This window comes from Eurosta solidaginis, chromosome X (genome assembly GCF_040869045.1).
Source record: "Eurosta solidaginis isolate ZX-2024a chromosome X, ASM4086904v1, whole genome shotgun sequence".
NCBI lineage: Eukaryota > Metazoa > Arthropoda > Insecta > Diptera > Tephritidae > Eurosta > Eurosta solidaginis.
In genome coordinates this window covers 50,330,043-50,346,244 of record NC_090324.1, presented here as the reverse complement: position 1 = coordinate 50,346,244, position 16,202 = coordinate 50,330,043, and the positions used below count along the sequence as shown (strand labels likewise).

The following is a 16,202-nucleotide window of genomic DNA, read 5'->3' as shown; positions in this document are numbered from 1 at the left end:
ATGTTAATTGTGTTTAGTTATAATACACCCAGACGTATATCGGAGATTGCAAACCTACGCCTCTGTCAAATAGAAGAACTCATCATACACAACACTTTGAATATTAAATCGAAAGACGGTTTTTCTATCGATTGTATCTATATATCGATAACATTATCCGATCTACTTAATAGATATATTCAAAAGATGTATTCCGAAGATTTCGTTGATAAAAATAAATACAATCCTCAGATGCAGATATTCACATCAACACATAAAAAGTTATACAGTCGTATGCGTAATGTTTTGAAAACACTTATTGGGCAGGACAGACTTAAAAATTTGCGAATTTTTCACGGTTTTCGCAATTATTTCGCAAGCAAACATCTAACCAAAGATAATTCTCAGGAGTGTCAACGCATACTTGGACACAGAAGCATCAGTATGACACGCAAATATCCCAACGGTCATAGACAAACAAATCAGTGCGAGAATAATAAAAAGCGCAAAGTTTTAGATTATTTAAATAAAGTTTAATATATATATGTACATATATGTCTATATATTTGGCAATTGAAAATAAATATTATATTATGTTTATTTTTCACACACATGAATAGTTTGGGATGATTTACAAATTTGTGATTTCAATTTATCGCATAAAATTGTATAAACATTGTATGTCATAGACGATATGTTGTAAATGATTGTCTTCGATTATCTTTTGAAACCTTTCTACGCTCATATTGATTATTTGGTAGTTTGGTTTTTTATTGAAAAGGTTCATCAATAGTTTTATCTTGGAATTGTCATTGAATTCATCGCCCACGCCGCCAAATAAATCGATATTATTATTCATGTTGCCACCCTGTGTTGACATATTGTAACGACCGAGATCTTCTGGCATAGTGCTCGTAGCAGTATCACCCAAATCCACCATATTGATTTGTGATGTCATACTGACGTCATTATTTTCACTATCGTCTTCTCCGCAATTGTGTGTTTCAGAGTCAAATTTATATATATTATCAAAGAGTACTATCAAAGATGTAAGTTCATGCTCGCTTAACTTTTGCAGCTCGTCGGTTATATTTTCGCATTGTTCTTTCTTCTTGGATTCGAGCATTTTGTGTATGCCTTGTATCAATAGCGCGACAAGAGGAGCGTGTGAACGCTATCGTGAGTTGAAAAGGGAAGCGAGTACCTTTTCAGGAAGAAAAAAGCAGAAGCAGAAAGGCGTGAGTGCGAGGAGCTTGAGCTGCTAGCCACCAGGAATAACGCCCGAAAATTCTACCAAAAAAACGGCGACAGACGGAAGGTTTTAAGACCGGGGCAAACTCCTGTAGGAATGAAAACGGCGACCTTGTAATGATGTCCAGAGAGTATTCAGATTATGGAGGGAATACTTCTCTGCTCTCCTAAATGGAGGCAGCAATTCACCGCGCAGAGATGAAGAACCCGATCCCGCAATCGATGATGATGGAATATATGTCCCCCCGCCCGATTATGACGAAGTTAGAATAGCAATAACCAGACTGTAAAACAACAAGGACGTGCGCGCTGATAGATTGCCTGAGGAGCTATTCAAGTTCGGCGGCGAGGAGTTTGTAAGACGCATGCAGCAGCTTCTTAGCAAAATATGGGCGGACGAAAGCATGCCCGACGGTTGGAATCTAAGTGTTTTTTGCACAGTCCACAATAAGGGGGTACTGAAAAATGCACCAACTATCGTGGAATCAGCCTTCTTAATATCGCATAGGTCCTTTCAAGTGTTTTGTGCGAAAGATTGAAGCCCACCGTGAACCGGCTGATTGGACCTTATAAGTGCGGCTTCAGACCTGGTAAATCTACCATCGACCAGATTTTCACAATGCCCCAAATCTTGGAAAAAAATCCGTGAAAAGAGAATCGACACACATCACCTTTTCGTCGAATTTAAAGCCGCCTTCGACAGCATGAAAAGGAGCTGCCTATATGTCGCTATGTCTGAATTTGGTTTCCCCGCAAAACTTATACGGCTGTGCAAAATGACGTTGAGCAACACCATCAGCTCAGTCAGAATTGGGAAGGACCTCACCTCACTCACAGCCGTTCGAAACTAAACGAGGTTTCAGACAGGGTGACCCCCTATCGTACGATTTCTTTAATTTGATGCTGGAGAAAATTATACTAGCTGCAGAACTTAACCGCACTGGAACAATATACTATAAAAGCGTGCAATTACTGGCATATGCTGATGACATTGATATCATCGGCCTAAACACCCGCGCTGTTAGCTCTGCTTACTCCAAACTGGAAAAAGAAGCGGTAAAGATGGGTTTGATGGTGAATGAGGACAAAACGAAGTACCTGCTGTCATCGAGCAAAAAGTCAGCACATATGCGCCTTGCCAACCACGCTACTGTTGGCAGCCATAATTTCGAAATATTAAAAGACTTCGTTTATTTGGGAACCAGCATCAACACTAGTAACAACATCAGCACTGAAATCCAGCGAAGAAACAATCTTGCCAATAAATGCTACTTTGGACTAGGTAGGCAATTGAAAAGTAAAGTCATACTCTACAAGTCACTTATCGTACCCGTCCTGCTATATGGGGCAGAAGCATGGACCATGACAACAGCAGATGAAGTGGCTTTGGGAGTGTTCGAGAGAAAAGTTCTTCGAAAATTTATGGACCTCTACGCGTTGGCGATGGCGAGTGCCGAAGAAGATTTAATGATGAGCTGTACGAGCTATACGCAGACATCAACATAGTCCAGCGAATTAAAATGCAGCGGCTGCGCTGGCTAGGCCATGTTATGCGAATGAAAGATGATGCTCTGGCCAAGAAAGTGTTTCTATCGGAACCCGCCTATGGAAGCAGAGGTAGAGGGCGGCCCCCACTCCGTTGGAAGGACCAGGTGGAAAACGATTTAAGATCCCTTGGTGTGACCAATTGGCGCCGGTTGGCGGAGCGAAGGAGCGACTGGCGCGCCTTGTTGGACGGCCATAACCACTTTAAGGCATCGCCGGTTACCAGGCAGTGAAAATCCGTGAACAACTGCTTATACGTGATTGCATGCTGTTCACGCATTTTTTCTACGCGAAAAATGAAGCTTTCTACACTCATACCTTTACTAGAACCGTCGAGCTTAATATGCCACTTTTCAAGATCGATTTTCTTCCAGCGTCTGAATTCACCTGAAGGCGAAAAGTTTTCGCCCTGGGTCCTATCCGCTGCGCTGTTTCGCTCATCGTCCTCTTGCATAACGTTGGTCACTTCTGGCGTGGATGTGTTTCTTGATCGAGGTTGAGGTATCTGGGTAGGTGCGCCCACTCCACTCACACGCTTATTGAGGTCTGCTACATCGGCTCGCAGGTGGTGAATCTCGCCAGTATACTGCGCAAGCAAATCCCCTTGTTGTGCCATCATCGCCATCATTCGGCTCAGCTGTTCCATTTGGGCATCTGACGAAACCGGCTTCCCACCTACGGCCCCCGCACCTGACGTCAACGGATCGTTGGGTGAGACATTTCCCCTCCCTCTCTCGTCTGAATCGGCCATAGCGAGCACCTCCTCAATCTTCCGCGAAAAGTTAATAGTATCGTCGGTTCTGCCACACGAAAATTCGTCTGTTATTCTAATACTCGGCCTCTCTTGCCCTTGTGACCCGAAAACCCTAGCAGTACAGCGATTCAGTAAATCGATAGGCACGAAGTCAACGCGATGAGGTATCCCTGTATCGATTTGGGTAAATATAGAGCCAGCGATTTGGTTCTGGAGAGCCCTCGTCGTGCTCCTAGTAACTCTACGACTTGTGTCGAATATGCCTAGCCCGCCTGGCACTATCCAATCAATCTCTTCTTCTTGTTCCATACACTCAGAATTACCGTCTTTCTCTTTATTTATGGGACTATGGATCTTACCAAAAACTTACACTCCTCCCCGGTTAAAAGTCACCAGCAGGTATTAATCAATCGTAAAAAATATAACCCATGTACAAAAAATTTTGTTATGAAGACCACAAAATTCAATTCAAAAGACTTCAAAATTCGCCTTAAATGTATGGGTATAATTGAGTATAATTAAGTACAAATATATGCTAATAAGAGTAGGTATAGTTTTAAATAATAATAAAACCATCTACTTCCATATAAAAAAAATTGTAACCGCAACTACCGTAGAAAAAAAATAAATTCACATAAATATAAAAAAAAAAAAATCGTATAGCGTATATTAGAAATAGCTTCATACAAGAGATAATTCAAGTAGGGGCACGCTATACAGCCAGAATGGATAATCTCTCCAGCACTGGGTTATATTAAAAAAAAAACTTTTCGAACCCTGCTCAAAAAAAAAAAAAGAAAAAAAAATAGAAATATAGCAAAACAATAAAAATTATAAAATATATACCTAAAGATAATATCTTTGTATAGACGGTATAAAAAAACGTTAAAAATTATATCCTTCTAGATTTTCAACTGAAGTTAAAACTAATCTATCCAAATATTTCCTAGATGCAGTTACTTGTTATTTGCTTTGGTGTGCGGAGTTGCCTTGGCGAAGGTTCGGCGGAGGCCATCGAAGGAGGCTGATGGTGTCCGTATCTTCCGTTCTGTCTTGCGTCAGTCTCAGTGTCGTCCGTGGGAGCGTAACACTACACGCCCTTAACTGATTTCAGGTGTGGATGCAGCACTCCCTTGCTCCGGTAGTGGCAACTTTGTTTTCAAACCTCACCTACCAGTAATGCCGGATTGCCAGTAGGGTAGCTTGACCAGTTCCCTCTATCACGTAAACTCCTTTTCCTAGCTAAATTCCACGTCAGGTACCACTTAATTCAACTGCTGAAGTCAGACTAAGGAACCCTGACCTGAACAACTTGCTAATTCCATTAAGTTTGCCATGAAGACACTAGTCGCCAAGACGGGTCTCAGCGGCGCTGTCATCAAGACGGTCACTGTCAAAAGTCAAGAGAAGGAAATGAAAGGTAATAATAAGGATGGTGAGGGATAGAAGAAGTAAAGGAATAGCAAATATTAGTGAAAGAAAAATGATCAGAAGTAAGTGGAATGATTACTGCGATATTTATGTAGGGAACTTAAAAGATCAGAAAAGTCAGATTCATACTTAGAGAATTTAGAAAGGCAAAGCTAAAAGTAATAAAGAAAAAATGTGGGAAATATATCAGAAGAAGACTGGGCTATTGCGTTGGGCGCCATTGTAACGTAACTGGCTTTTGGTGGTAAGTCGGAGGTGGCATGCGGCATGGTTGCAAGCCCCTGCTAGCTCGCCGAATGGGGTGGGTTTTGCACACCCTCCTTACCTGCAGTTACCTTTACAAAAATAAGAGTGGTTCATGCCTAGCTGAAAAGAAATAAATAGGAGAATTCTAAGGAAAGTAGGAGGAGAAGAAAAGGTTGAAGGCCTGTCCTGTCAGGTGGAGTCTTCCCACCCTCTTCAGCGCAGCTTGCGCTGAACCATGGGCGCTGTGCTGACTCCTCTTTCCTTACAGCGCCCCCAAACCTGACGTCCGTATAGGTATTCATATGTCACTCAGCCATTTCTCCTCCGTTATCCTTCACCCACCGTAGCGCGCCCAAAGGCAAACCACACACCAAAAATTATTCTTACCTCAGCCCTGCATTTCAATGAAGATCACGTAGTTCAAGGATACATTCTTCAGGTGTTTATTTACAAACGATTCTCTTAAACCTAGGTATATTCTAGTATAAGTAATCCTATCTCTACGATTAAAAACTCCAGAATAGATATTCACAAATAGCTATTTCATAAAAAAAATCCCATACAACTCGGACTCAGCAAAAGAATACACTATAATAATCCGATCTAATTGTGTTTCTTTTAGTCTACTTAATTATAAGTCTTGAAGGTAAATCCAGTTTACAAAGTGTTTTAAAACAAAAAAACTGCTACCACTAAGATATGTCTTAAACTATGGCTTCTTTCACACAGCCTTTGTATAGTTTAATTATAACCTAACTGACCCAAAAAAATTAACTTTCATTCTTACTATCCTATAAATATCGCCCCATCTTGATGTTTTCGTTTGCACAAGCAAACCTAACGAATCTAAAAGATACAATTGCTCTTAGCCTAACGCTAATGCGAAATTGCAAATTTTTTTATATGTGAAGGATTACTGACCTGCCACAAAATGCATATGAAATTGCGGAAATAATAATAAAAAAAACTTGTTTTGAGAAAAAACTAAAATGTATAAGAAGAAAAGGAAATACGCTCAACGAGATCGCTTTTCTGGTGAGCTTATGTTTATGTATGTTTGTATAATATTTTTTTTTTTCTCAGCTACAATGCATGCACATACATCTATTTTCTTGCTCTCGCTGCTAATCATTCAAAATTCATAGAATTAGGAGCGCCTAGCTTAATCTATGTGCATACATAAGCGCATATATGTTTTTATGTTTTGTATTTGCACTCACCTGGTCACTCCGTCGCTCTGGTACCGTCGCTCTTGAGCACCTGTTGCTGAAAAAAGTAACTCGAAACACATATGCTAATATACATACATACATACATACATAAAGGGAGCGTGGTCACTCCGCTCTATCACCTATCATTAACTTTGGGACATTAGTTTGTGAGACTTGACACCATGTGGTCGCGATTGTATGCGCTAGCAGTAACGTGTCGTCTTATTAACAAGAATCGGAATAACAAAATTTTAATATCAAAAAAACTGCCAAGAATAAAAAAAGGTGGAGGCGGCCAAACACGGGCGGTTTGTGTAGCTAATGTGCGTCTTGGAGCCGCGAAATCGGAAGGTCCTTACCAAAGGTATTTCTTGTTTGGTAAGCAAATATGTGTTTCTGATGTGTTTTTTTTTTTCTTCTTTTTTTTTCTTTTGTGGTGTTTCTGGTTTTGGGGTTGAATTATGCCCTAGCAATAATAAAGGCTAAGATCCCTAAAAACGGGTCGAAAAATAGTTTAACCTAAGACATTTGCTTTGGCAAAAAAAAGGCCCAAGAAAAAGGCAAAAAAAAAATAATGTGTATATGGGCTAGTAGCAAAGGCAAAGAAAACCCAAAACAAAAATAGGGGCAAATACCAAAAATAGCGAAAAATGAAAAAAAGGGAAGACGTGAAAAAAAATTCTTACGAAATCGCTGGTGAGATGAAGTAATTAACTCCAGCGAGTGCAAAAAAATGCAAAAATCAAAGTGAAGATCACTTCAAAAGGATTTACTTCGCACCTTTTACCTATGTGTCCGCAACAAAAATCGAAAAACGAAGTCGAAAGAAAATTTCCAATATTTAAAAAAAAAACAAAAAAAATTAATTAAAGGGAAACTAATTAAAAGCCTAGGTGCCTTTCTTCACCCCTTCTACCTCAGCTACCTACGCCTTTCCAAAACCTCTCTCTTCATACGTATAAAATCAAACTTCTTTGCAGCTTTAAAGTATTACATACAAATATAAAATAAAAAAACTTATAAACTAAACCACTTCCTTCGGTGATTTTTGGACTGGACCGTCTCCCGGGGTTGATGCCGCTTCCTGATGCGTGTCTGGCGAAATGAGTGTTGTTGTTGTTGCCGTCACCGATTTAAAAAAGTTGTGCTTCCTATTAGGTATTTGTTCTACGGCTGTATCGTATTACCTGGTGTTGTTGTTGTTGTTGCCGTCACCGACTTTAAAAAGTTGTGCTTCCTATGAGGTATTTGCTCTACGGCTGTATCGTATTACCTGGTGTTGTTTCTGTGTGTTGTGCGAGGTGACAGTGGGCGTGTGCGGTACATACCAGTGCGTCGTTCAGTTGTTGTTGTTTGGTGTTGAGCGAGCTGATGGCCCTTCCTTCCTCATGGATGGGATGTGAACTAAAACAAAAAAATACAAAGAAAAGGTCCTAATTAGGTTTATATAAATGTATATCCGCCTCTACTATACGCGGGCACACACAAAAAAATTATTTTTTTCTTTGTCTGCTTGGATTTCCGTTGCTTGCATCGGCATAAGCATGTCTAGCAGCAAGGGTTAAAGCAGTTGCGGGTTTCATTTGCCTTGCTTTAACGTTAGGGACTGGACAGTCCATGCCCCTGTCCGTAAGCCAAGGGAAACACCTAGCAACAAAGAGCACGGATATCACTTACCTTTATATCGGGCCTATAGCCGTGACAATACCTGGGGAGGATTCCCCTCACGCTCCTGGGGCTGCCTGGGTAATTTTAGCGCTTCGCGTTTACTTATTTTGCGCCCGCACTTTTAACGTGAATTTATACGCGCACTTAACTTTCACTTGGAAATTTTTTTTTTTAATTTTTTTTTTTTTTTTGTACTACTGTGTTTTGGTATCACTACACTTCGCACTTGCACAGATTTGGCCCGTTGCCTTGTCTCACTCCCTTTTATACCTACTGCTGGTGCATGGAACGTTAAGTAAAAAAAAAAAAAAACGGAAAATTTTAACAAGTACATATACAAAATACCTATCGGATTTCCCGAATTCACACGTACACAATCATACACCCACACACTCGCACTAACTAGCTTTTAGATGTAAATCATACGTGTATTTTCCGTAATGTTGCTAAGCCTTCTGCAACATTGTGGCTGCTGCAAACGTCGTGCTGCTAGCGCCTTTTGTTTGTGCCACCTGCATCAATCCTACTGCGTTTACCATGGACACATGTTGCCTCTCGCTTATGCCCGTGAGGTAAAAAGCTGGCGTTACAGGCGCTGATCCTTGGACGATGCGTATCGTTAGGCGGTTGATCGAGAAAGAGGCCGGCTGTGCCGTTGATGACAACCGCTAAGCCGCGAAAAAAGTCCTCTGGTATTAAGGAGGGGAAAAAGCCACACACACAACCACCCTTACGTATACGTGCATAGGTGCTGACAACCTGCACACACACACACATGCATGTGTGTGAACCGCATGCATGTGCATGAATGCACCGAACTGTGGCGTGAGTGTGGGTGGCTGGAAATATTATTAAAACGTTAGGGAGGGGCGCCGTCAATCAAGTGAAAGTTAGGCATTGGGCCTAAACATGCCGCCCTCCTTGCGATACGCAACCTCACAGTCCTCCAAGGATCACCGACCGTAAAGAAGAGGAAAAAATAAAAACTTATAACTAACTTAATATAACGACGACCAGTCCGCCGGCTTGGCAGCACTCACGATGGGTTGCATAACGTAGGTACAGGCATGAGTGTTGATGCCTCGGTCATTCGCCACTCTTCCCGTCCTGGTTAGAGGTTGACGAGCCATGGTTGCCTAAAGCTAGGGATGAAGAGAAGCAGTAAGAAAATATATGTATGTGTTGATATTTCTTGCCGTTTAAAAAAAAGACTCCATTTATTTAAAAACGTACTATATAAATGTATGAACTTAAACAATAGGCTAATATGTTGAAGATTCCAGGCTGGTTACGTATGAAACAAAAGATTTTTTTTTTCACTCCATAAATAAAAATATAAATAAATAAACGTGTAATATATTCTAATTTACGAATTAGGATTCTGGCCGTAATGAATATATAATAATAATATTAATAATAATAATAATAAAAAGTAACCCCTAAGGTGTCGTAGCACCCACCCGATTACAGGGTTTTAATGTTGAATTGGGTTTAACCGAATGAGGTTAGGAAGATGCAAGAACCTTTTCATTTAGCTCCTGCCGGAAAGTCAGATCGTCTGGGTTCCCGAGAGCACCCACCCGAAGATTGTGCTCTGCGCGAGCAGGGGTCCGAACGAGGGCGGCAAAACTCCTGGTGTTATCACCTCGGCATATACGTCGGCGCCAAGAACCAGCCGGATCGGTGTGGAGGCATAAAACTGCGGGTCTGCCAGGCGGATATGCTCGTAGGGAGCCGCCGTGCTGTAGTCGATACTGTGCGATGGACTGACGCGCTGAAAATCGCTGATGCACACCGCGTGGGTCGTCACCGTCTTGCTGTTGCCGTATTTCCCGCGGAATCGGATAAAACAGCCGAGCTCTCCGGCGGCGTGGGTGGTCAGCAGTGCTAAGTCCTGCGCCAGGCTGCGGTCGATCGTTGTGCGGGGGGAACATGCATCAATAAGTGCACGCACAAGATGTAATCGCCCCCCGGCTTCCATCTTCACGACCGCAGTTGGCGTAAGACTAGCCATTGGTCGCAAAGTGGGACCCGAGGTAGTGTTACTGATGGGATTACCGTTACGGAATTTCGTACGGAGAGGTAGCTGGCGCGGCCGTGGGGCCAGTCTACGCTCATGGCTGCTGTCGTTGTAAGTGGAATTACGCGTGCGATATCGCTGACGTGGCCGAATGGCCAGTCGACGTTCGTGGCTGATTGGATGACTTTGCGTGTGTCGTTTATTGAGTGAGCGGGAAGGCCGTGGTTCCGCGCCACTCTGGCTCCGTCTTTCATGGGCTAACAGGGGTCGGAACGGCCGTGGGTCCGATCCCCCCATGTACGGTTGTGGCGACTTTGTGGTTGCTTCCGCCTGGTGATTTTCTGGTGCATCGCGATAAAAGGCTGACTCTGAATGGATAGCACTTCATCCGTCTCTTCTCCTACGTGGTGGGACCTACTCTCTCTGGATGCTCGTATCATTTCGCGCTCTTCCTCTTCCTCCTCTTCCACTTGCTGTGCCCAACTTTTATTGGGATCTGGTTGTCGTGGAAGATCTTCCATCGGTAAATGTAGTGTAGTGTGGTGTGGCCGACCACATCGTCCACACCTGCCGTCGCTAGAACAATTCTTAGCGCGATGTACCATCGACAAACAATTTTGGCAATAGTTAAGGCGTATGATCTCGCGCAACTGCTGAAGAGGGGTGTTCACCCGGTAGACAGTACACGAACGAATGGGGTGTTGAGCGTCACATAGAGGGCACGGCTTGGGGTAGCGACCGGCCTGGCGCTCGGTTCTTTGGCGCAACGATGCGTAGCGAGTCATTCTATGCAGAGTGTGAAAGAAAACAAAAAGAAACTCATTTATTTATAATGCCTGTGTCACGCGTTCGGTGGTGAGTAGACCCTAATTTGATTATCGAGATTAGAAAATTTTATTAGCTCGTGTGTAGGGGGAAAATCATTTGTTGCTGCAAAAAATATATTTGGCGCACATTATATTCATGGCCTCTTTCCCTGCACGTCATGTGCCTGGGTCTTGAGTGCCTTATTTTGTTTAGTTTGTGTCACCCGGTAGCGTTTTATTTAGCCACGGGCACACTAGTGCTGCAGAAAAATTAGCATTTACGATTTTCGGTTCGCACATTCTGTTACAGGGTAGAAAGTGTATAGCGTGGATTCTTTTGAGTCGCTGTTATTTGTGTTGTTGGTGCTAAGAACCAAAATTTTCCTGCCCGCCACAAAAAAAATGTTTGGAACGCGAAATTTTATACTATATAAAGGAAAAAATAAAAAATCTTCGTTTTGGAAGAGGGGGGAGATGTATAAAATGTATAATTTTTTTTATTTGTTTGTATTGCCCTCCGCTTATTTGTTCAACCTTCCCCCATGTAGGCTTGTAGTCCTGTTAAATTGATGGCCTTTATCAAATGGCACGGTTCCCGAAGGGTATTTTGCTCCGGTACCGATTTTTCCGGAAACGGGTTTTTGGGTACCCGTTTGCATCTTTTTATGCATCCCTAATATAATGTGCATTTAAAACTCAGCATATATATGTACATCCGTTGGTAGAAGTATATGGGCAGTCAGTGCACGGACTTTACCGCATTGGTAGATTGACCAACCTTTTTGACCCATTTTTCATTTTCTACTACTTTTACGACTTCTGCCACCAAAACTTAGATTCTACCAATATTTCGGTATTTTCGCACTGAAAACGTATACTTCGACATTTTAAAATATTGAATTGCCGAGCCCACCCAACTAACGTTAGGAGGTGATACTGACCAAATCAGTCAATTTTGAAAAATTTGTGGACAACTTAACAGGAATTTTTTGATGAGACAAATAGCGTTTTTTTTTTTGAATAATTTGAAGGAAAACAAAAAGTTTTACGTAAACGATAACATGCCGAAATCGGTTATTTTGGGGCAGTACTTTTGGTACTTTGGAATATTGTTGTTGTGATTAGAGTTTTGGTGCATGTTTGTCAGTATTTCACACTCACGATACAGGAAAAAAGGTGAGTATCGTATAGGCATAAGGTATGTAGGTATATACAAATGTACATGTAATTTTGTCTTGTTTACGTGTTTTAAAGGTGTCATTTCCTTGAAATGCGCGTTATTTGTTTTACAATACATTATTAATTGTTTGGTACGAATATGAACTCTAGCTGTTGTTTTCTTGGTAAAAACTACCAACTACTACTATTTTCATTTTTTCGTCTACTACCATTCCCTTTTTAGAATTCCGCTCACTGGTACCAGCATACCAACGGCAAAGACACAAAACGCACATTCATACATACCCGTGTATAGAATGTAAAATTCCTATGAATTGAAACAACGGGAAGTGTATCAAGTGATTTTCCGTTCGTTCATTTCATTTTTTACAACGGCGTGCACAAGATGGTCAATTTATAGCTACATTCAGGGGACACGTTCAGGCAGCGTATAAAATAGCTTGGTCTGGAGATTCACGTTTAATTGTTAGTGGTAGTAAAAATTCAACGTTAAAAGTTTGGAGTGTTCAAACGAAAAAATTTTCCCAACAACTGCCAGGGCATGCAGATGGAAAACTGTGGGATTACTAATGCCGGTACGTCAATAAGAGGACACAATCAGCAAAAATGTTATTCAGAAAAAAGTCTCAACTCTAAATGCACAATTTGCAAGCGAATAATTCGCCACAGTACGTATATTAAAGTAGGTATATTTGGAGATTATTTAAACATTAATATAATTGTAAAGACGGAGTTGACGTAACCGAGCACATGTGCCCAGTTTTAAATTCTTTTTTAATTGATTTTTACCTTTGCTCTGACGTAGCGACAGGTGTCTATTGTTTGGGTTAGTGTCAATGGGGCGATCTTGTACAGATTGATCCCTAAATGTTGGCGTTATTGTACGTTTAGAACGTGAGAACTTCCATGGTTTGGGTATGCATGGCAACGTAATTGAATGCAAACCTACATCACTGCATAAGTATAGAGAGAATCGCAATCCAATTGCTTTGGATGCCGATCAAAATCAGATGAGACGACGTGATATAGTAAAAGTAATGGAGGGCCCACATGGGGGTGGCATGCTGGCTTTTTTGATGCTTTCCCCGTCATCAGTCTCTTCAAAAATTCGTTTTGTTCTTTTACCAAGCTGCTGTGATTGTCCTCTCTCCCATTTTGTGGTGTTGTGGAAACAAAAAGAGTCGCTACGACTCGACGCGTTTTTTTCATTTTGATCACAATCAGGTGTTTGTGCATTTTTATCATTTTCATCCATGAAATTCGACCTTGTACTACTTGGAAATTTGTTTCTGAAATAAGCTGTGGCGCAACCACATCAAAATCGTTTTCTGAACTTTAAGCAAATTCTAATGCAAGCTTGGAGTCGAAAAGATCAATCTGTTCCTGCTGTTTATTCAGTTCCTGAACGCGTTTACGATTCTGGCATTACATACCTTGCAAGACCATTTCATAGCCTTTTTTACTAAATCAACCTGATATATTTGACATTCAATGCATTGTACAATTCTCAATTCCTGGGGCATTTTTCTCAAAAACTTAATCAGTGCCAAAAACAAATACTCAGACTTGGATGATAGCGTTTGAAGGTTGATTCGGCCTTAATATTCGAATTACCATCGATTTCTAATATTAAAATAAATTAATTTGAATAGTAACATGCTGGGCGTTCCGGAGAAATAAAACATCTCTATCGCAGTTTAGACTTCTTGCATTGTGACATGTAAACAGAAATGGTGGCATATTTGTTTGTGAGACACGTCATTTACAATTGGCTGGCGGTAGGAAGAGTCAAGTTAATAGTGCTGGCACACTTGGCGGTTTCGGTTTTATGTCGCCACGCATACAATCGCCAATGCACCCCTCGGGTGGTCGTGGAGGACGTGGGGGTAGCAGAGGTGGACGTGGCGGCTTCAGAGTAACACGGGATCGCGAAATATTAGGAAGAACTATTAAAATTAGCGGTGGACCATATAAAAGCGTTGTTGGCATTGCTAAGGATGCCACTGAGAGTACAGCACGAGTCGAGTTACATACTTCGTGTCAAACTATATATGTTGACCGTAATCATATCGAAATTGTTGGTATGCCTGGAAAAGAGGGTGACAGCGTCTACATATGGCCGTACACCAGCACGTACACCTGGATATGGCTCACAGACCCCAGTGTATGCTGCAGCTGGTTCGAAGACACCATTGCTAGGCAATGAAACGCCCAATTGGGATTCAGAGGGTCGTACACCTTATAGCGCTGCAATGACACCATCACATGATGGCAGCATGCCACCACGTCATGGCGCTTGGGATCCTAGTATTGCTAATATACCAGCATGCACAAAAGACTTTGACTACACATTTGAGGAGCCTAGCCCAAGTCCTGGTTATAATCCCAGGAAACAGGGTTATCAATTGAATACACAATTTGCTCCACAAACACCAGGAACTTTATACGGCTCATACCGTAGTTACAGTCCATTCAATCCAAGTCCTAGTCAAACACCATCACCATATCCAGTGAGTTATATGAATGCACCATCGCCATCTAATTATTCCCTAAATACACCAGGAGGTAATCCACAATCACCGTATAATCCGCAAACACCAGGTGCAAGTTTGGATTCACCAATTGGCGATTGGTGTACCACAGATATTGAAGTTAAAATTCATACACATGACGATGCTGGTTTAGTTGGACAAACAGGCATTATACGTACTGTATCAACTGGTGGTTGCTCTGTATTCTTGCGTCAAGAAGATCTCAGTGTATCGATTGTAAGTGAACATTTGGCACCGGTACTATCAGAAGTAGGCGATAAATTCAAAGTAATTAATGGTGACTAGAGGGAATCGGTTGGTAAGGTGCATTCAGTGTCAATAAGGATACTAGCGTTTGTCAGATTATTGATGAAATCAAATTGCTTCCAACAGCTTATTTATGCAAAATGAAATCTATTGATTAAAATAAGTTGTTTGAATAAGAACAAATTTTAGCGAACTTTGTATAAATTGTACGCATTTCACGTTGAATATGCAAATAAAATCAAAGACATAAAACTCCAACAAAAGCTCACAACTACCACAACGCAATGCCTGCTCTTGCCGACAACGCTAAATGGGATCGGCTTGTCCGGCGGAGGACAAGCCTTACGATTCCGAAGCACCTACGGTTCCCCCCGCACCACTGGAAGACGATGCAATAAATGTCCTTGGTGAGTGGTCTCCAGTGGGTAGGGTAGAACGTCTTCTCTTCTGGAATATCTACATATTACCTGTGATTTTTCAGGGTGGAGGCAATCGCTTTTGGCAAGTAGTTCGCACAAGCATAGTTACGCTGGTGATTATGTCACAATGACATGCATTAAAATCACTCAGGCGAGTCAAACTGGGCATGTGTTGGATGCATCGCGATATGCACAAGAAATGATGTTAAACCTAGAGGGCAAAATTTTAATCCTCTAAAGAATGTGGTTGCACCAATAGCGCAAGCACCACTTTTCGTTTTAATTAAATTTTTTTTTATTAGTGTACGTGCTATGGTCAACACACTGGTGGAGTCAATGCATTAAGGTGGTCCCTTTTTTCGATTTAAGAGCTATTGCCCACGCCGCATTTAGGTGATTAAATTTAGAATATCCCTACATATCAATACCATTTGATCACTCTTTCAGACTGAATAATGCGTTATCATACAAATTATTAACAGGGATAGCTCAATATGAGATTGGGAATGTCCAAAAAATTTAATATATGTAGTTTCCGATCACATGGTGGGATCATATTTGGATCCAATGTGGTTACTTCAGGTTATCGAAAGTTTGGACTCATTTCCAATTCAGCTTTCTAACTCCTTTCTGGCTATTTTTTTTGATTGAATAATGAGTTTTATGCCAATCTCACACGGAGGCTTAATGAAGTAATTATACGAGTTTTCTACATTAAAGCCCTGTCGAACTCAATCTTCGATACAAAATACAAATTCTTAACTGTCTCATTATTGCTTTATTGAATGCCTAATCCAGTGAAACATCGGTTTTGCTTGGTGGTTTCGCCTTCAATGTAGCCAATTACAAGAGGGAAAAAAAAAAATTATACGAACAATAGAACACCACGAACAAA

General features: G+C 41.4%; 1 pseudogene; it reads left to right on the top strand.

The window, feature by feature from the left end:
* Positions 1 to 12,840: 12,840 nt before the first annotated feature.
* On the top strand, positions 12,841 to 15,046 carry LOC137234913 (transcription elongation factor SPT5-like; annotated as a pseudogene).
* Positions 15,047 to 16,202: the final 1,156 nt, after the last annotated feature.